This window comes from Pungitius pungitius, chromosome 19 (assembly GCF_949316345.1).
Source record: "Pungitius pungitius chromosome 19, fPunPun2.1, whole genome shotgun sequence".
In the NCBI taxonomy this organism is placed as follows: Eukaryota; Metazoa; Chordata; class Actinopteri; order Perciformes; family Gasterosteidae; genus Pungitius; species Pungitius pungitius.
The window spans coordinates 12,790,413-12,811,433 of record NC_084918.1 but is presented as its reverse complement, the minus strand read 5'-3'; the positions used below and the strand labels follow the sequence as shown (position 1 = coordinate 12,811,433).

The 21,021-nt window shown below is 42.2% G+C and overlaps 1 protein-coding gene across 1 annotated transcript in view; it reads right to left on the bottom strand.

Moving 5' to 3' along the window:
• Window positions 1-18,499, bottom strand: part of adarb2 (adenosine deaminase RNA specific B2 (inactive)) — a 179,954-nt gene extending 161,455 nt beyond the window's left edge. The window contains exons 1-2 of the mRNA XM_037455978.2: window positions 18,196-18,499; window positions 14,803-14,886 (exon numbers count right to left, since the gene is read on the bottom strand). The gene's annotated coding sequence lies outside the window, so the exon portion shown is untranslated. The remainder of the gene's footprint in view (window positions 1-14,802; window positions 14,887-18,195) is intronic.
• Between the last annotated feature and the right edge of the window lie 2,522 nt (window positions 18,500-21,021).

Sequence of the window (21,021 nt, the reverse complement as noted above, 5' to 3'; positions counted from 1 at the left end):
TGGTGGTGGCAGCATCATGCTGTGGGATGTTTTTCAACTGGAGGAACTGGGAGCCTAGTCAGGATTGACGGAAAGAGGAATGCAGCAACCTAACCTGCTCCAGAGCGTTCTGCAGCTCAGACTGGGGCGATGGTTCATCTTTTAAGAGGAAAACAACGCTAAGCACACAGCCAATACAACAAAGTAACTCTTTGTTGTACTAACTCTAACTAACTCTGTGAATGTCCTTGAGTGGCCCAGCCAGAGCCCTGACTTGAACCCATTGGAACATCTCTGGAGAGATCTAAAAGTTGCTGTGCGCCAACGCGTTTCATCCAAACTGAGAGGTTCTGCAAAGAAGAAACGGATAAACTGCCCAGAAATAGAAGACTTGAGGGCGTTTTTGCTGCCAAAGTGCTTCAACAAAGTATTCAGCAAAGGCTGTGAATACTTATCTACATGTTATATTTTCATTTTTTAATTTTAATAAATTTGAGGAATTTTTATTTTTTCACTTTGGCATTGTGGCGGGTGTAAAATGTTTAGGAACATTTTTGGAATAAGGCTGTAACTTATATATATATATATAATCTCTTTACATTGACCATTTGTTTTCTTTAGACTGTACACACTTCATTACGATGGATGCAGTAAAAGAGCGCTGTCCAGGGTGCTGATCAGAGTTCAGCAGCATCTCCATTTCAAAATCTGAAATACACACTTGGATGAGATTTTAAAGGAAAAGTGTTATGCCTTCTAAATTGGAGAGAATCTATGCTATTATTTATTTTTTTATTCACTTAAAATGTAATATAAAGTACAGAATGTGGTAATAATTACAGGGAGCAAAGCTCTGAGACAGATAGCACTTAAAATCAAGCTTGTTTCGGTTTATAAGTAGTTGAAGCCTCTTGAGATAAATGCTCCTTTAAAGTGAAAACAAGTTTCTCATCAGGGACGTCACAATCTATTTCTTTTAGCCTCGATATGTGTCCTTTAGTATCTGACTATCTTTCTGATCCAATACATTTTTCTAAAATTGTGATTAAATATGTACCTGACAAAACCCTAAGTACGAGAAAGATGAGTAATAGGGATCAGAAGAGTACAGTACAGAAACTCAACTCATATTCTCAAATTGCATCCCTCAGCCCCTACATTTACACAGCAGCTCATGTGGAATGTTCATACCCATTTGGTATTAAGTCAAACAACTGACGGGCCGAGAGGGAACAAGTGTTCTTCTCAGCCGTTGATCAGCTGTTCAGTTCTAGCATCAATTTTCACAAGTAGCTTTGCTTTGACACTTTATTTGAGGCTGAACCGCGTACAGTACGTGCATTTTCTCTTTTCAACTTTCCCAATCATTTGGCGGCACAGGTTGCTGACGCTAGTTACTGTTTAGTTTGTCCGAACGTGATAACCACAAAGGCCGTAAATCCATCAAACTCTAGGATGCCGGTATGCAAAGATGACCTTGTTTGGATCACTTCCTACATTTTGTTACGCATCATATAAATGACACGGCTCCTTCCTACAGGCTAACCGTGATCCAGTAAGACTCACTTCAAACATAAGCACCAAGTTTTCTGCTAAAACACACTAAGCCATTAAAGCGCGTTACAGTGAGTAGAGCTGTTTACCTTGGAACGAGACCAAAGCAACGCCGCATTCTCCCTCTTTCTCCGCGTAAGAATGATTGATCTCTCCATCGGTGATAAGAAGCTCTTCTCCATCATGCGCCGGCTGCCACCTCTGTCCCACTTTCCCTGAGCTATCATAGCAGTTCTGTCTGAGAGGCCTGTGATAACGACCGGCCTGGGACACAAAGGTAAATCAATCTCAGCGAGGGGAGTGAGGGGAGGGCTCGCTCTGTGTGTGTATTTGTTTTTCTTCCAACTACTGACATTCCTGATTTATGTCACAAACATTTACATGTAGAAGATGTTTTCCTAGATACTTCAACCCAAAACAACACAGTATCTATGTCGGATTGAATGTAAAACATATGCTTCCATGTTCTGGCTGCAGTAATATCTCGGGTTGCAGAACATACACATTTACTTCCAAAGATTTGTGTTTTACAGACCCCCCCGTGATGGAATGATAGTCGGCAGTTCACAACAGTAACCCAGAAAGACAAAAAGACAAGAAATAAAAGAGAAGACTGTAGCAGAATGAAAGGAGCAGCATGTACATGCACCACTGTTGCCATAGTAATTGAGTCAGTGAAAGTAACAGAATTTATTTTCCTCCCCATGGGCCTGTCTTGCATCCCGGACAATGAACTGAGAGCGATCAGTTACATTTTTGAGAGATCCAGAAAGACTGAAATGACAATATTACATTGTCTGCTCGGTTGCAAATTAGCTGTTCAGCATGGCCTGTATGCACGCTCACCACCCAAGACTCCATTGCTGGAAAAAAAAAGCATGTTGAGGCTTGTTTAAAGTTTGCTGCACAACATTTGGAAAAGCCAGTGAAATACTGGGAGAATGTTGTGTGGTCAGATGAGAGCAAAACTGAACTGTTTGGAGGAGAAATGGCACTGCACATCACCCTAAAAACACCATACCAACAGTGGAGTTTGGAGGTGGGAACATCATGGTGTGGGGCTGCTTTTCAGCAAATGGTACTGGCAACTTCACATAATTGAAAGGATGAATGGGCAAATGTACAGAGACGTTCATGACAGAAATCTGCTGCCATCTACCAGGATGATGAAGATGAAATGAGGGTGGACATTTCAGCAAGACAATGATCCCAAACACACAGCCAAGGAAACTCTCAACTGGTTTCAAAGAAATAAAATAAAGCAGCTGGAATGGCCCAGCCAATCACCTGACTTAAATCCCATTGAAAATCTATGGAAAGATGAACACCAGAGCAATGCATACGACTAGTTTCTGCAGACAGGAGGCGTCTTGAAGCGGTCATTACCAACAAAGGCTTTTGTACAAAGTATTGAATAAATATCAGTAAGCGTGTTCAAAACTATTTACCTGTGTCATTTCACATTATTACATATAACTTTATTTCTGAACGGGTTGTTACCAACATCTGGTGAAAATGTCATGTCTAGTGGACAGTCACCACGGAGATACAGGTTTTGGCCGCTTGGCTGTCAGATGGGACATACTTGCCCTGGCTGAACAAGACTGATGTTCCTAAGTAAGTAAATACAGTACGTATATTCTAATAATTATTTGATATAATACATAGGCAATGAAAAAAGGATTTGTTTAATTTGTTTTGGTTTTAGGAATGTTCTGTCGGACAGCATGAACAGGTAGCTGTGAGAGGATATTTCTGGGGGCATGAAATTTAAAATCCTAATAAAACATGCAAACACAGTGGAATATTTTCCCTGCTTTTCTTTTTTCTTGGCATTCTGACAACAAAATTGTCCTTGTGGCGGCTGAACCCGACTAACACATTACTACACCCCCCCTTGAAGTTGTAAACCTAGGGGAAACACTGTTATATATACATATACAAAAATAATTAACAGAACACGCTCACAGCAGTTGGCCCTCAAATTCCACTTCCTCTTAAATAATGCATATTTTTTTATAATTTGCATCAGGCTGATACTAAAATGTCTAGCATATTAGCATTTATATATGATTTACCATGAGTATCAAGTGGTGCGGCCTACAGTTTTTCTGCTCTAAATACACACTCCATACAACTTCGGAGGGATGTTATATGCAGTGTGTGTGGGGGCCAGGTGCTGTCAGAGCGAGGATTGCCCCTGACAGGGACGGGTCACCACGAAGCCTGTAATTCCCGAGCAGTGATGTGATCTGTGGGAGGAAGTAGTGAGATGAGTAATTGGAGCCTGTCCTTGTGCTTGATTACGGTCTTGTTTCTTCATAAACCACGTCTACGCGGGGAGGCCGCATCGCCGTTGCCCCCCCCGTTTCTCTGTGTGTGGTAGCAAAGCGCTCAGAGCACCTGGGTTTTACCTTACTTTTGACAACTATAACTTCCACATGCAACGAGTCTAAATGTGTCGGGATTGAAGTCATTCAAATCAAATGCCTATACTGCTTGTTAGTTTAAAGGATGCCGGTAGAGTTAAAGATGGCTGCTGATAGGTGGGAGTGTTTGGCCAAACCGCACGTAAACCAATGTGTGCATCAATAGACCCGAAAGCCATTGTTAGCATCCGAAATGGCACAAAAAGTCAATATGCAACATGAAAAATGGCCGATCCAACCAAAATAGATATCCAGTCTTTGAGAAGTGTGTTTGTGATCACACTGAATCAATTTGAGATGAACACCATCACAGACATGTGTTAATACCTCCCACAACACCTTTAACAAATACATTTTGACATTAAGATGATGTCCTGCTCGATCAATTTGTATTTCACAGATTGAGAAGCAGCTTGATTGAGTGAGAAAACAAACCACCTGCAGTCTGCCGAGTGGAAGGGTTTAAATGTGATGAGTGGAATCGATTATTGTTCATAGTTATCAACCAAATATATTCATCTGTTCTAGTGTTTCCCACGAAGCCCTCCAACTATTTCTCAGTTGTAGATAAACAAGTGTTTGCCAGCCTGCAAAGTCAATCTGATGTCACACACATGAAAACAAAAAAATCAATATTTGATTATAAAATGTATATTTCTTATCTATGTTGTTACAATCACAGCAGAATCTTGTGATCTTCAATAGCTAGACCTTGACAAGGTTATATGGGATTTACTGATGCTTGCTGGAAGCTGTGTACTGTGTCAGACATATGACACACACACACACACACACACACACACATACACACACAAAATCAAAATGAAACACCTGTGGGAAGGCACTGCACCTGAGTGTGACATCACAGAAAATGGAAGTCTTGACAATGTCCGGATATATTTTTAGCCACTGTAGCCGCATGGGTGTTGTGATGGCAAAATGAGTGTCAGTCAATCACTTAGGTCCAGACTGTGATATCTCAACCCGTTTATGGCCAGGTGCCTTCACTTTAAAGCCAACAGAGCTGTTTGTCATGGGCATGGCTGACTCTTTGTCTTTCTTTTACGGCTGTTGCTTCAACGAAGTTGCAAGAGGACGTCCGCAGAGGAACGTTGTCCCTGACGTACCCAGCTGAAAAGACAGGAATGTTCCTGTTGGAGTAAATCATTCTGTCACAACTACTGGGGCAAATATAAAGTGTCAGTCCTAAAAGTCACAACATTTAAAGGTTTTCAGTTTCACATTCAAAATTCAATTTTTTGTTCATTGTTACAATTTGGCTCTCGGTGCCAAATTATTTAAGTTCTATGTGACGAGTTATTGCCGTTTCAGACGGCCCCCGCTTCTCAGCAGAGCTCCCTCCCACCTCGACAATGCAACCCCTGTGATGTCAGGCTTGAGCGCCCGTATCATTATTCCTCACCTCCCAAAATTAAGAATGCAATTACAGCGGCACAAAAGAGGAGACCACGTCTCGCTCTTCTCCGTGCCGCTTTGTGATAATTAAGCGACAGGTCAAAAGCAGTATGAGTAAAAGTAATCACGGAATCACACGTCATGAATTTTAAGTGACCTGATAAAAAGGTGAGCTTTGGGGAGAGTCAACAAGAAGGAAAGGAAGGAAATCTAGCAGATGGATTTCAAACATGTTGCCATTTTCAGGGGGACCTTCTGTTCAATGAAGATACCAAGAAGGTCGCGCCCGGGTCGGAGAGTCAGCACGAGGCTGCTATTCATGTCGAAGGAGCCTTGTGTTGCCATTTCCATCCTGAGGGGCCGACCAGGAGGGTATCCTGAGTGGGGGGATTTTTCTGGATTTGAAACACACACTCAGTCTGCCCACACTTTACGCTGATGTCTTTGTTCTTGAATTATGTCTCCAACAGTTAACCCAGAAAATATTAACAGCAGCTGCTGTAGTGCAAGTCATGCCAATCTATCCCCTCCAAGGACTGGCCAGCTGATGGGGGGGGCCGGGGTGTGACTGGCCGGTAAGTAGTAGCCATGCCCGAAAAACAGCGCTGCCGTAACCGCAAAAGGGATCGAAATGAAGAAAACAATGAGCCTCTCATCTGCCAGAAGGAGAAAACCGTCACAAGCATCCTGCAAAACCTTTATCAAAATATTATATAGAAATTTAAAAATAAAACCAACAACAACAAAAACAACTACTCCACAATGTTTTAAGTAGTAATAAACACCATGGTTTGGCTTATGGTGACTTAAAATGTGAAATAAAACTAAAATTCAATGTATTAAAAGGTTTAAGGTTTAAGAAACACAGCAGCAGCTTTGGTATTTTCAGGCTAAATGAGTACTTTGTGCACACGGGACCCATAAAAAAAGTGTCTTGGGTTTTATGACCCATCCCCCAACCAGCCCAACCTGCTCCTTAAGTGCACTACTGCAGACCCCCTTACAGCATCTGTCAAAAGCCAAACGTAAAATGTGGACATGTCTCTATTTACAGGTTGATATTTTGGGGTGTTTTGGAAAAATTCAGATCAGATGCCCGGGCATGAAGACTTGTTGTAAACCTAAGGGAAACACTGCATTGGTGACATCGACTTCTGGCTGTCTGCTTACAAATGCAATTCACAAATTTAACGTCTACCTTTGGCTGCTTTGCATTGCCCCCAGCATATTTTAGCACGGTAGAAGAAAAAATAGGAAAAAGAGAACAACTAATTTGTTACTCTGCTTAGTCCGGGGCCCCGGGAACAACCACACGCCTACACTGGCCCATTTGTTCAGCACTTGTGGCGAGTTCAGAGAAGTGTGTGATTGATCACGGAACCCAAACCCAGTAGCAGCCATGTTTGTCTCAGGATGCAGAGAGAAATTAGTCACAACTATGTATTTGGGACTTTCACAGATGGCATAACTAGGCCGATGAAAGTGCTCGTAATAAATGCAACGAGGCTCTGCAGTGTTTGGGTAAGAAACTGCTTTAGAGGAACAAGTAGAAGCGGAGTGTGGAGGGTGGGAGAAGCGACGCTAAGACATAAAATACGGTGAAGGTTTATTGGCAACATTTAGTACGGCGCCACATTTCTTACCAAAAGGATTACACCCGGGCATCGGCCGCCGCCTGCTTAATGGACATCTCAGAGTTTAGCAGTAATACTGAGCATAAATTAATTTCATCGTCGTCATTCAAATGAAGGGCTCAGTAATCAAGGTAATTGCAGATAATAACCCCGGCCTACACTGTAGGTTTGAGGGTTTCCAGCCTTGCCCTCCCCTTCACGTCCCCCCCCCCCCCGGGCTTACTGATGTCGCCATTAACAGAGAGTGGGCTCCAAGGCATTTCCCACTGTTCTCCGTGATTAAGAAAGCCTCTGACTCTCAACCCTCCACCCAGGGGGGGCGGGTTGAGAGTCAGGGGCTGCATGTGAAAGACATTTTTTACAGCATCTGCTTGAAACTTGAGTCAATTTTTTTATTTGTTTTTTCTTCAAAAAGGCAACAAAAGATGTTTAAAATATTTCCGCATGGTGTTTATTAAAAGGCTGTTGACCTTTTCGTGCAAGCGACCTTCAACCCTAAAATAACACTTCATCTTAATACTGTTGCAAATGTGCTATTTCAAACTGATTTCTTAATATCTAATACAAACTTGTGTTCACACACTCTCCATCACAGCATGCAGCATTTGTTTTGCTTCTTTCATTCTTTTTAAATAATTCAATATTGGGGGAAATATTCACTTGCTGCTGCATGTGCAGCTGTAGCCTTGTATTTCACAGACACAAAGTATATGAGATTTTTCTTATCGTTCAAACCTTGACCAAACGAGACATCAATGCGGGGGGATGATATTTGTCCTGCGTCTCACTGCTCAGATCCCCGTCTCTTAATTGATGTTATTCTGTAGACAGGAATATTGATGGCGCGCCTCACCCGGATTGGCAGCTGCATGAATCGTTATTAGCCAGGTGGTTGGACACCCCGGTGGGCTTGGGAGGAAGTTCAATAGGCTGCCTCTGATAGGGGTGCTATGTTGCCGGGGCCCCCGGGGAGGTGATCGCGGCTCAGACAAGAGATAATTAACCATCTGAGGCTGGCAGCCCACAGGCCAGCGGCCAGGTGAGGGGGTGTGAGGGATAAAAACCACAGGACGGCACACGAGAGAAAGAGAGAGAGCAGCAGCCCTCTGGTGTACCAACAGCATGTGGGCAGTTGGTGAATGCAGGGCTGGAAATTGAGACCTACTGTACCTCGGACAGGATAATGTAGGATGAAACTGAAATGAGGCCTGGGGGGGTAACTGAGCTGCTGCGGCAGAAAATAAAGCAAAATATAGACAGCGACAACTAATAGCCACAGAATACAGCAAAGTAGGATAGGATTCATCATCGTAACCCATGTATCCTAACGGGCCATTCCTGGAGCAGAAGAGATCAGAGGTATGGATGAAACCATAAGGAGGGATACTTCCTTTGGATGATGGCATTATTTGGGAAAGATGTGTGGTATGACATCTGTAGTGCTACGAGGGAGAAGAACTAAAGTCATTTGGCAAAAATAAATCAATGAAAATTTTAAGGACCATTGTAGATCTGAATGCTTCCACCGCCACTATAAAGGATAAAACTGTAAATAAAAACACAGTTGAATAATACAAATAGAAAAAAATGTATGTATGTAATTCACATTTAACCCATCCATTAAGACACACACTTTAAGCCGTTCTTTTTTTTTTTTTATAAGCAGACATTGTCACAACCTGGCCAATCACAGCTCCTTTTTAAAATTTGTATTTCCTCTAAATCGTATTTGTCAGGGAAGTGAGACGATGATCATCACACTGACTCATCACAAGAGCCTTTACGTTTTCCACTGTACTGCCGCCAATTTCAGCCCTTTCAAAAACAAGTCTGAGAACGGCTTTTGCGGAACATAATCCGTATAGCTTCTGATCTCACACACACAGAAACAGACACACACACACCCAGCGCAGAGTCTAATAAAGCCCACACACTTTCTGCCTGTGCCCCCGAGGCTGCCGGTGGAAGGTAAGCTGCGCGGGTGAAGCAATGTGATGGAGCAGGCCATTGTTGTGGACATAGGATTAAACAGCGTGTTCATTTCGTGCTCAACCAGGATATTGACTTCCTGCTGCTGTCGAGTCAGTTCATCGGCTCGGCACGCTGCTCCGACGGAGGCTGCAGTCTTTAAGCGTCACAGCGGCGCTAACATAGCGTCGGCTAAGGCAGGATCTCTGCCACCTCTCAAAGGGGTACGGGGGTTTGCTAGAATGATAATCTATTAAAGTGTTTCTCGCTTTGAATTTCTCCTAAGGTTCGTCACAACTGTGTTAGAACAAAGAAATAATGGGTTGAAATAATCGCTCTGGCAGGTCTAATTAAAGAGGAATTGAAGTGGGGTGCATGTGGAAAAGTAAATTAGAAAATCAAATATTTAAAGAAACCATAAATTACTAAATTTGAGAGTGGCGTTTGGTGTGAGATAATCAGATTGCAGGAACCTTATATTCTCCAGTTTATATCTCTGAATTTGGACATTTGGTTCAAAACATGCATCCTTCATAGGCCACGGCACTTCTGCCTCCACACGTGCACGCTTAGAGACAAATGTGCAAATGCTCGCATCAGCGGACAGCACTTCTGCAACAACTAAAGTTGTAAACCCAGGGAAACACTGCCATTTCCCAAACATTTACCAGTATTTATAAAAACAGTAAAACTTGTACAATGCGTGTCAGTTTCTCACAGATACTATATTTCATACCTTCCAGTACTCTATGGCTGGAAAGCAGGTAGTACATAAAGGCACCGGATATCGTTAATTGTGATTTATAATTGAGACAAAAAAACAAAAATGCTTTCACAATGCGGCTGCAACCAATTTAGTCTTCAATTAATTGGCATGCTATTTTCCCAATTAATTTCTCAGTCTTACAAATGTCAGAGAATGGATGAGTTGCCTCATTATTTAGAGTTCTACAGAGTGTCACATGGGGTGCCCCCAGTGGTGACCCCCCCCTCCACTCACACCTGCGGAAACCAGAGCGCCCTCCGCAGAGGGTCTCAGGCTGCGGCGAGGTGACACCTGCTAGTTGGCCCTCTCCAGCCCCCCGGCTTGATTAATCATGCCCCGACAGCCCCTCCGCCACCATACCAAATTTAATTATGAAAGCAATAAATAACCTTTTCTAGGACTTTATAGATCATCTGCTGCTCAGTATCCACGACCGGCGAGTTATCTTCCAACGGTGTGGGTGTGGGGGTCCCTTCTTCGGGAGTCGGGTGATGGATCACTGACACAGGGATTCTGAGGCTGAAACATTTATTTGCACTTGTAGTAAAAATGTTGTGAATAACTGGGTTCTGGATGGTGTTTAGGGAAAACTTTTGAGGATCAGTAAACATATTTGTTTGAATGTAATGAGATTATGTCAGTTTGAGATGATGCATTCACTTGCTGTTGTAACGAAAGACAAATTGCCATCTGATTTATATTAACAATACTATTTTCAGTTTACCATCTGTGGCTTAGGAAACGACGATGCAGTGAATGGATCTGCATCTCATCACCCCCACACACACAGACTTCTATAACTACTACATACTAAATTCAGATTATTTATAGGGACCTATGAAGAAAAGAATTCACTTACTTAAGTTTTCCCAACATACTGTGTGTGTGTGTTTTAAAAGCTGTCTTTGTTTTATCACCCTTCAGGCCCTTTTGCCCCTCTTTCTGCGTTCTCGAGGATGACACCGGCTGTTTGCGGCGTCGTGGCAGATCGTTCGTGGCAGTCTGACGGTTACAAACAGCGGCGGAAGCGAGGGGAATTTATTCTGGATACTTCAGAGCGTCAAGATGCATCAGTGACGATCGCAAGCGAAGGGAGGACAGAGAGGAAGGGATACAAAAAAGAAAATCAGAAATCAAATAGACATTATGTCCATTTCTCGGCTCGCAGGGCGTGCGGAATAAAAGGTGCATTGTGAATGGCGTCGATTAAGGGAAGGGAGAGCCGCTAAGCGGCTTGCCACTGTTGATTTCCTGTAGCGGTCGATGAATTGAGCGAAGGCCTAAGCAGGCCGTGTATGTTCCGTTAAACAGCGAGCGCCGCTTGGCGTGCCGCACTTTTCACCAACGCTCCAGCGCTTTCTCATGATTGCTCTTCTCTGTATTGATTCGCCATATTCATGTGCTCGCAATGCAGAAAATGCAGAGACGGATGCGGATCCCTTTTGGGAGACATAATGGTCCTCGGGGGTACCACTGCTGATACAGCCTGCACATTTTAAAAAAAAATCCTGTTACTACCGAGGGCTGCAGCGGACACTGGAAATCCATCAACACAGCGCCTTTAACCTTCTTTATTTAAATGCTTCAACGTAATCAGTCTACATTAAGTAAATTCTGCTTTGTTACATAGCTGATACACTTGCATAGGAGCTAAACAGCAGTCTGCAAGTATAATGAAAAACGTTCATGTCAAAGCGTTCATCTTTTTCCTTTCTCTGGTGTTTTTTAATGAGGCACATTTCGGAGCGTCCCATTATCCCCCCGCACGTACAGCAGAGGGAACATGTGGCGGACATCTGGGCGTGGACTCATTTCAAATGTACAATCTTCTATTTTCAGTATTTTATTTAGGTATATTGAAGTTGATTGAGAAAGATCACTCGTTCAATCTGACCTGAGCAGGCTCTATAGAGCTTGGCCACATGAAGAAAAAAAAAAGTCATGTGTAGGCTTTTAGTTATTATGTCAAAAAAGAAAAGTAAAAACTATAAAAACGAGTCCAACGTTGCATGAATACACTGCCACTTATTTGGTTTGCATCCCTTGTGCTCTATTTCTGTGGGTTGAATACATCTCCTGTGGCCTGGTTTAGCCAAACACAATAGTCATTAAGAGTCAATGACTATTCTGTGTGACTAAACCCTATAGGGTGTGAAAACAGAATTTAGCCCGCGGAGAGCCCGCCCCCTCATTACAGCGGCGCTCCTACATCACGGCGATAGAACTGTGCCATGAGTGGCACGACAATATTTCTCCTACATGTTCAAGTGTCCCGTTGCACTAATTACCAATGTGTGATCTTTTCCTCAGTCTTCCTCCCCCCCACCCACCGGACAGCAGGCCTCATCCTCATTATTCACCCTCAATTATGTGACGAGTCGGTCCTGCGCTGCTTAATTACTTCATCCGGGGAAACGATAAGTTAATTTTGTGATTAACCCTGCGACACCTGGGCAGACGAGAATATTGTGAGATGATTGTTATTTTAGTTTGAATACCCTCAGAGTTGAGGCCAACTCAACCTTTGCAAATAAGCGTGCCAGCGTCAAAGATAGCTGCCGAAATTAAAAAGACAATAACATATTGAGGCCTCATGTTTATTTATCAGTAATTTAAAGCAACACAAGTAGATACACTTTTGAGTAAATAGCAAACCATTAAATCAGGAGCAGAAATAAATTCTCCGCAAGGCCTTGGTGGCATTGTCACGGTAAGACGACGACAGGAAACAAGTTGCAGGTACGGTTTAATTAGTGACCGGGCTCGCTGTTGGCTTCCCTTCATTTCTCTCTCCCTCTCTCCCCCTGCAACATCTCCTCTGATTACCAGCATTACAGCAAATCAGCCTCAGATTCCCACTAAATTCCTCATTACGCTGCTGGCGATGTCACTTGGGCTTTGAGTTTGCATTAATAGGGTTTAATCCGTAAGTGTTTGTGCGTGTGCGTGTGTGTGCGCGTCTCCTGCGACACGTTGAACACGTCACACATGTCAGGTACAATCTTGTAAGGATTCCCAGGAGGCCACTTGTTTGACAATTACCCTTCGTACTTCATTATTTCATACCGGTGGAGAATGATTGCATTCAGGCCTTAGAGCAGCAGGCTCGACAGTCTCAGCAAGTGGAAAAATGATCATAAAAAGACGCCGATTCAAACCGTTAACATGATGCTGCTGACACAAGGGATCGCATTAATTGTGATACTAAACTATAGAGACGAAAAAAGACCACCCCACCTGAATATCTTATTCTTCTATTGCAATGACAGGAATCCTGGAGATTAATGATAGATTTAATGAGTTACAATACACACTATATACTAACCCCAGATACAGAACAGCAGTTCATGAGATATCATATGAGATATTATTTTACCCCCCCTGTCAGTCACATCTTTATTGAGTTTATTTGCGTACATTCCAAATGGAAATGAAAAGATGAGCCGTAGCGTCTATATTTCTCCACACAAGGTTAAAATAAACAGTAACCCAGATATTAATGCAAGACTGCAAGCATTAACTTTTTGTGCTTGATTAAACTGTGCAGCATCCCGCCATGCTCCGCAGAAATGACTTGTAATCAACTTCCAATCATTAATGGCGCTGTTATCTGCACCTGGCTCCTGATTAAACAAAAATATCATTGCGCCCCTCAATCACTTGAAAGTTATCCCACTGAGTGGCACTTTTATCATCATCAGCGATACAACCGGCTGATTCTGGGACCCAAAAAGCAAAAAAAGGCTCCCCGAAGAAATCCCATTTTCAGTTCTCCGGGCTCAACGCTGCTGTTCTTTGAACCACTGAATCATAATCACAGCTCAGCTCGATTGGACTTATTGTTGGCGAGCCTGTTCCGTCTGCTGAGCGATTCATGTCACGCGAGACCTATCATCATTCATTTGTGTGTCCCTTTTATTGATGATTACTATATCGAAAGATCTTTAATTAGCGGCTTTTGTGGGGAAGACAAATAGAAAACTAAAATGCCGGCGCAGTGCAGCAAGATCGAAATGAGAAAAATGCTTGATGAGTAAACATTTTAATTATGCTGTTAAATATAAAGGGAAAGGTAACATTTCAGAACAAATTAGTGTAAAGGTTACTTTTGTTGTGTTCAGATAGTGATTCCCTCCCCAGGCCTTCCCCCATCCAGTCTGTTATATTGCATTGTGAGCACTTTCAGCTCTGTGAATGTTAAATACACAATGCATTTAGTCAATTCAACTCATTCCTTTAAACATAATCATTGTGCAATACACATTATAAATATAAAGTTGGTAGCTATGCCCTTTCAAAAGTCAAGGCTGTTTAGAGGATTAACTATTGTTGCATCTGAGCTACAATATTTGAAAAACATCTCTGAACTCTTTTAGTTGGATTTTAATTTTACTGTACTGTTTATCTCATGCTCAGACAAAACAAGAATCATAAAATTACATCATTAGGCTTTAAGAAGGAGTATTCTTCATTATTTTCTAATTACCAAATGAATAATTGAGAAAATATTGAGAATATTAATCAGAAACAAAAACAAGTTAATGCCCATAATAATAATAATAATAATAATAATAAACTTTTACATTAATCTGCAACTATTGATAATCCATCAATAAATTGAAGCTTATTTTTCAAAAGAAAAATAAGTTACAATCCCTTCTTTCTCATTTCTGTATGTCCTTTTATTTACTCTTCATAATACCAATATAGCTGCATCTGCCAATATTCTAGCTTGGCCTTTATTAGTGTGGCTCTAATGTAAATATGGGAGCAGATATTGCAATATGGCCTCTAGGCTCTGAAAGCTCCACATCCTGTGCATATAACAAACTAGAAAATATATAGATATTGAGAAAAATAACTTCGCAGTAAGACAGGGGTCAAACTCCACACTCCGGCGGTGCGGCGGGCCATTGACACTACGGAGGCCGCACTGGACGCCCCGGTGGACCAGATGTGGCCCGCGGGCCGCGAGTTTGACATATGTATGTGCAGTAAGATAATCGTTTTTTCTGAAATACCATATGTACAGCGTGGGGTGGCCTCAATCACTTACAGCAGACGTCATCAGTACAGTACAGGAATCCACTTTAGACAGAGGTCTGGAGGAAGAAGGGGCCAGCCAAACTCAGCAATCCACCTGATGCAGAAGTGAATGAAATGAGGATAGTTGTTCACTTGTAGATTGAATATGTATCACTTAACCTTCTCCTGGAATAAAACATCACTCAGCATTTGAACACATAAACACCATAGAGTTGACTAGATGGAGTTGGTAATGGCAGCAGTTTATGTATATGACTGATATTAAGCAGTAGGGATGCACGTCCCTTGCTTTTGAGTTGGAACATTCTTCATCATTTGCTGAATATGAGACATGTGGAGAAAATGTGACTGACTGTCTATCAGCATTAAAATCAAGTGTTGGCCTTGATTTGTCCAGTAGATGGCCAGTAAAGTGATTTGGTGACGTCGTTGCTTTAGGCCCTAAAGCAACGACGTCACCAAATCACTTCAGTCATAACACCTGACTATGAGGGGCCGTTCAAGACATTATTCATTCTGGTACTCTCACATACATATATTCTCACTCTCACATACATATATTCTCACTCTCATATACATATATTCTCACTCTCACATACATATATTCTCACTCTCATATACATATATTCTCACTCTCATATACATATATTCTCACTCTCACATACATATATTCTCACTCTTATATACATACATTCTCCTTTTACATACATATATTCTCACTCTCATATACATACATTCTCCTTTCACATACATATATTCTCACTCTCATATACATACATTCTCCTTTCACATACATATATTCTCACTCTCACAAACAAATGTATGTATGTGTAAAGAAAATATATGTCTGTAAGAGAAGAATGTATGTGTGTATGAGGAGAATGTATGTGTGTATGAGGAGAATGTATGTGTGTATGAGGAGAATGTATGTGTGTATGAGGAGTATGTATGTGTGTATGAGGAGAATGTATGTGTGTATGAGGAGAATGTATGTGTGTATGAGCGAAAGTATAGTGGAAACGGAAGGCGTATAGTGGAAACGGAACATTTCTCGCGCTGTGATTGGCTGTCAACCTACCCTGTGATTGGCTGAGAAACTCGAGGCGGGTCATGTTCAGGTCGCGATCAGCATGGACGGAGATATGACCGCTTTGCAGCAAGCCATTGGAGTTTTGAGAACTATTTTAACATCCTCTGACACAATTTCTTCTATTGAGCAACAAAGGGCATGCTCATCTGCACCTAACGTTGCTCACAGCACGGCAGAAAGTGAAACGAGACAACCAGACCAAACCGGTGTTACGTGCCTAGTGGTTTTTGAAACTACTGGTTTGGCTACGCGTGCGTGTTTGTTTTGCCCCGTCAGCGGCAAATGTTGTCTGCCTCGGTCACCTGATCCGTCACACATTCGCAAACATATTGCTGAAAATGTTCAAAATGCATCCCATATCCAATGCAGCGATTATGATTGTATAAGTGAGCACTACATCACTGCCACGTATAAAGAAAGAAATAAAAGAACATACGTTTATTAAAAGATCGCCGCAACCTGGATTCGAACTCATGCAGTCGAGCAAAACAGCAACACTGTATAAGACGGCGGCGCTACGCCGTCGGCCAACCGAGCTGTAAAGAGCTGCTGCTAATTTCACTACTTGTCATAAAATTCCACATCGTCAGTGGCAAGAAAACCTTTTGGTTCAGGGTGAGCCAAGACAACTGGTTTTTGGTGGCTCTTATATCGTCCCTTTTACCGTAAAAAAACGATACCAATCACTCTAATTTTTTGTGGTTTTTCCCATAAAATGAAAATACGAAGCGTAGCCGCTAAACCGGAAGTACGTAGATTTTCACAGTAAGAATCGACGCAACCGTCTGTAATGACAGCGGTTACCAGGGTAACGAGAGGAGAAAAGTTCATTAACGGATATAAATAAATAATCCTGGTCCGACGGGATGTATTAGCAGCAGTAGGTGACTACACTCGCTGCTCTTGTCCACGTATTGTTTTTCTTCAGTGAGCAGAGCAGAAACAGTTTAAGGAGATCGCAGAGTAAACGGTCCGCCGCTGGAGCGCATACGTCCCGACGTCAGCGAACCATCAGCGGACCGCCAGCGGCATATTTTACATTGCGCGGTTCTTTTGTTGCCGTCTTGTTGAAAGGTTTTGTAACCAAAGATCACGACGAATAGCACAGCAGCGGCCGGTGTATTCGACATCTTTCTCGTGTGTGGCCGCGCGTGCGCAGCCATCAATATATGTCAATGTACGTGTTACGTAGGCAGGTAACGGAGGGAGCGGTATAGCGAGGTCCTCAGATGTTTCCTAAAATTAAACATTGTTCACGAGTCCCAAAGCTCGAGTCCGAGTCGAGTCTGAAGTCTTTCGAGGACGAGTCTCAAGTCGAGTCGGAAGTCACCGAGTCTGCGACTCGAGTCGCACTCGAGTCCGAGTCTCAAACTCGAGTCCCCATCTCTGAGAGGATGTTAAAATAGTTCTCAAAACTCCAATGGCTTGCTGCAAAGCGGTCTCATCTCCGTCCATGCTGATCGCGACCTGAACATGACCCGCCTCGAGTTTCTCAGCCAATCACAGGGTAGGTTGACAGCCAATCACAGCGCGAGAAATGTTCTGCCTTCCGTTTCCACTATACGCCTTCCGTTTCCACTATACTTTCGCTCATACACACATACATTCTCCTCATACACACATACATACTCCTCATACACACATACATTCTCCTCATACACACATACATTCTCCTCATACACACATACATTCTCCTCATACACACATACATTCTTCTCTTACAGACATATATTTTCTTTACACATACATACATTTGTTTGTGAGAGTGAGAATATATGTATGTGAAAGGAGCATGTATGTATATGAGAGTGAGAATATATGTATGTGAAAGGAGAATGTATGTATATGAGAGTGAGAATATATGTATGTAAAAGGAGAATGTATGTATATAAGAGTGAGAATATATGTATGTGAAAGGAGAATGTATGTATATAAGAGTGAGAATATATGTATGTGAGAGTACCAGAATGAATAATGTCTTGAACGGCCCCTCATACCTGACGTTAATTACCCACAAACATAACAAAAAAACACCATATTCTACCACGGCTGTATGCACCTGCTAATAATAATAGAAAGCCATTGTAATAACTAACTTAAAGCAACTATTCGTAGCCCAGAAATGCAAATTAGCCTGCTAATTGGTGCTAAATGTAGCAGTCAGGCCCCATGCCACCACTAGAAGTGTAAACTAGCTGCGACACAAACATCACGCGCGTGGCAGCTAGTGACGTGCACCCACAAGACAAGAACTATGAGCTACATGCGCTTCACCAACTGTAGAAAAAATGTTAGCCTGACCTTTAGCCTAACCTGAAGTCGGAAAGCGTTCTCCTCAGCGGCGAAAGGTCCATCCCGGACAAAGCCGGGGCGACGTTGTAGCGCACGGGAACTGGCACAGACGTTGCGCCACATTCAGTAAACACGTGACTTTCTGTCACCCAATTGGCGTACCCCGCATACATGTAATATGTATTTCAATGGTTTCACCAAAAATGTTTCACAGGCGGCTTTGTTAGCGGATATTTAGAACCATAAACTACGTTGAGCAGGCTTAATTTGGAGACGGGTATGTGCATTTAGGCGAATTCTTCTTTCAGCTCTGAGTGGAATAGTTAGCCTTCCTCATTATCCCAGGAATCCACTGCGTATTAGCCTCACTTGAGGTATAACCAGCGCCCCCTGCTGGGTGGAACAGGTGCTGTAATATCCGCCTGTGTAAAACCTCCCCCCACGGATAACGGTTAAGGCAAAAGTAAGAGTGTTAACTTGCGAAAAATGCAAAACAATAGCAGTAGGAATGTATCAATGTATGGCACTTTCCTGTTGTGTTTGTCTCTGTTTAGATAAAGCTCTCTTTCTGATATTAGCTAATTTAGACAGATTATTATACTTCTGGAACAAAGACCATGCCACACTCCTCAACCAATTTATTTATTTATTCATTTATTTTGCAGGGAGAATGCACACTAGTCAACAGTTGTACTGTAAGTGAGCCAGAGTTAGCCAGAGAGGCAAATATCCATCTGCTGTCCCCTGCCAGATGTTTTATAGGCAGCCTAAAATAAAAAATAAAAGAAATCCCAAAAGGAATTGTATACAAAACCTCTGCTTACCACACTTATGTCTTTTAATAATAATGCATTAATCAGACATTTTGTAGCAGTTTTAAATCTCCCCAAGTTTCTTTTCAGTGCATACTCCAACAGCTTGATCAATGGTGAAATCCTCACGCATGTACGACCCCCATTGTGTCCAAGTGTACGGGCTGCATCTGACTGTTTTTCATCCTCTCTATTATATAAACTGATTTGTCCGGAGACCTTCTCCTCGCTGCGAGCCAAACGTGATGTGATGCTGGCTGACACATGATGACGTCCCTCCCCCTTACTGACTCCGGGCGCTCTGGAGGAGTCTGGTGCTCCACCTCGCAGCCTGCAGTTACCAAAATATCACCTCACTGGTTTTGTTTTCATTTGACAGCGGGAATAACAGCACGAGATGTGTAACACAGAAACACAACCGTCTACTGGAGCCATACAGAAAGCGCTCCACCTCGGCATGTTAAGGAAAGATAAAGCTGTGTTCGAGGTGTGAAGATAAGGGCAATATTACAAGGTCTCATACGTGTGTGCAAAAGAAAATGATGTTAGCCCTGGCAAGAACCATTGGATTCCTCTGCCAGGTTGCATAGATAGTTTTCAAACAGCATAGAAAATGCAAGGATTCAAGAGCGTCAGAAATAATGTATTTATTAAGGGGGCAAGAAAACACTTTCAAAATGTGTGGACATTGAATTAAAATGATTCTCTTTTCTGTATTGTAATTCAAAAGATGTACTCCGATCAAATCAAATTATACTATATGCTTTATGATCTTTACTTTATCAAAATGTCAATGCCGAGCATCAAACAGGGGGCTTTAAAGACAAGGTCTACCACAGAACCGAGAGCAATGTGGAGAAACCAAGATTTCTGCCTTGACGTCTCACACTGGGCTGCAGCCTTAAAGTATGGCGGCCTTCACCAAAGGCAGACACATATATAAATAAATAAATAAATACGCCGGCAGAAGATGTGCTCTTGAAGCTGTAATACTGGGCTGACGGCTTAAGCTTAGGGAGAGGGAATGAGGGACAAATTTAGCAGCAGATCTTAGAATAACTAGGTGGGGATAAAGCTTATAAAAAGTGCAAGTGGCTGCACTTCTGGACGTTGTGCTTAAGGCCCTGAGATGAAGTGCTGACTGTAATGTTTGCAGTTTTGTGTGTGTGGGGGGGGTTTGATAAAAAAAAAGTTTAATAAACTAATTTATGCTTTTCAAACCTTTAAAACTTGAAGAGGGATTACTGGAGTTTTCACAATCTATGAGAGTGCAATGCTAAAAGTGATCCAGTTTGCAGTCAAGAGAGAAGAAATTAGGTTTGTTCAACACAGCATACAACTGAAGTAACCAACTTAATATTGACTTAGTTCTGCTCTACCTTTTAGAGAACATGAAAAGGTGAAAAGAGTTTTCTGGAGCCGAGCTCCAGCCAGTAGACGGCTAGGTTCATTCACACACAAAACATGCATTATTATTTATATTAGCTTTAGTAAGACTCCGGCCAGATGATTCCACTTGAACACAATCCAAACATCAACCCAAAGGCTTTACTCTTTCAATTTTAAAATTGTAGGCTACAATGTTATGCGTTGTGCATTCCAACTGTTCCGTACTGACCCTTTCTACACTCCACTGATTTTAAAAAAACAAAATATGCATGAAACAGATGGTACATTGTCCCAAGGCTCTGTAAACACAGTTTGATTACACAAATATTTTTATTCACAGACGAGGGAAACTACTACTTAAACAACGGCAGGAAAGACCAGTTGATTTATATGTGCGGTACAGGCAACCTGAAAGAACTAAAACTAAACTGGCATGGCAAACACAGCGACACGGACTAAAAGCAGCAACCACATTGTGGCAAAACTAAGGAGGTCATTAACCACGTCCAACATTCCACTTTGCATTTATTCATTGCCATGGTTTCTTACCAACAAGGCACAGATTATATAATATAACATAAATGTCATTAGGGGATGCTGAAGCTCAAGCGTTATACGAAATATAATAGCACAATCAGTGATTCTG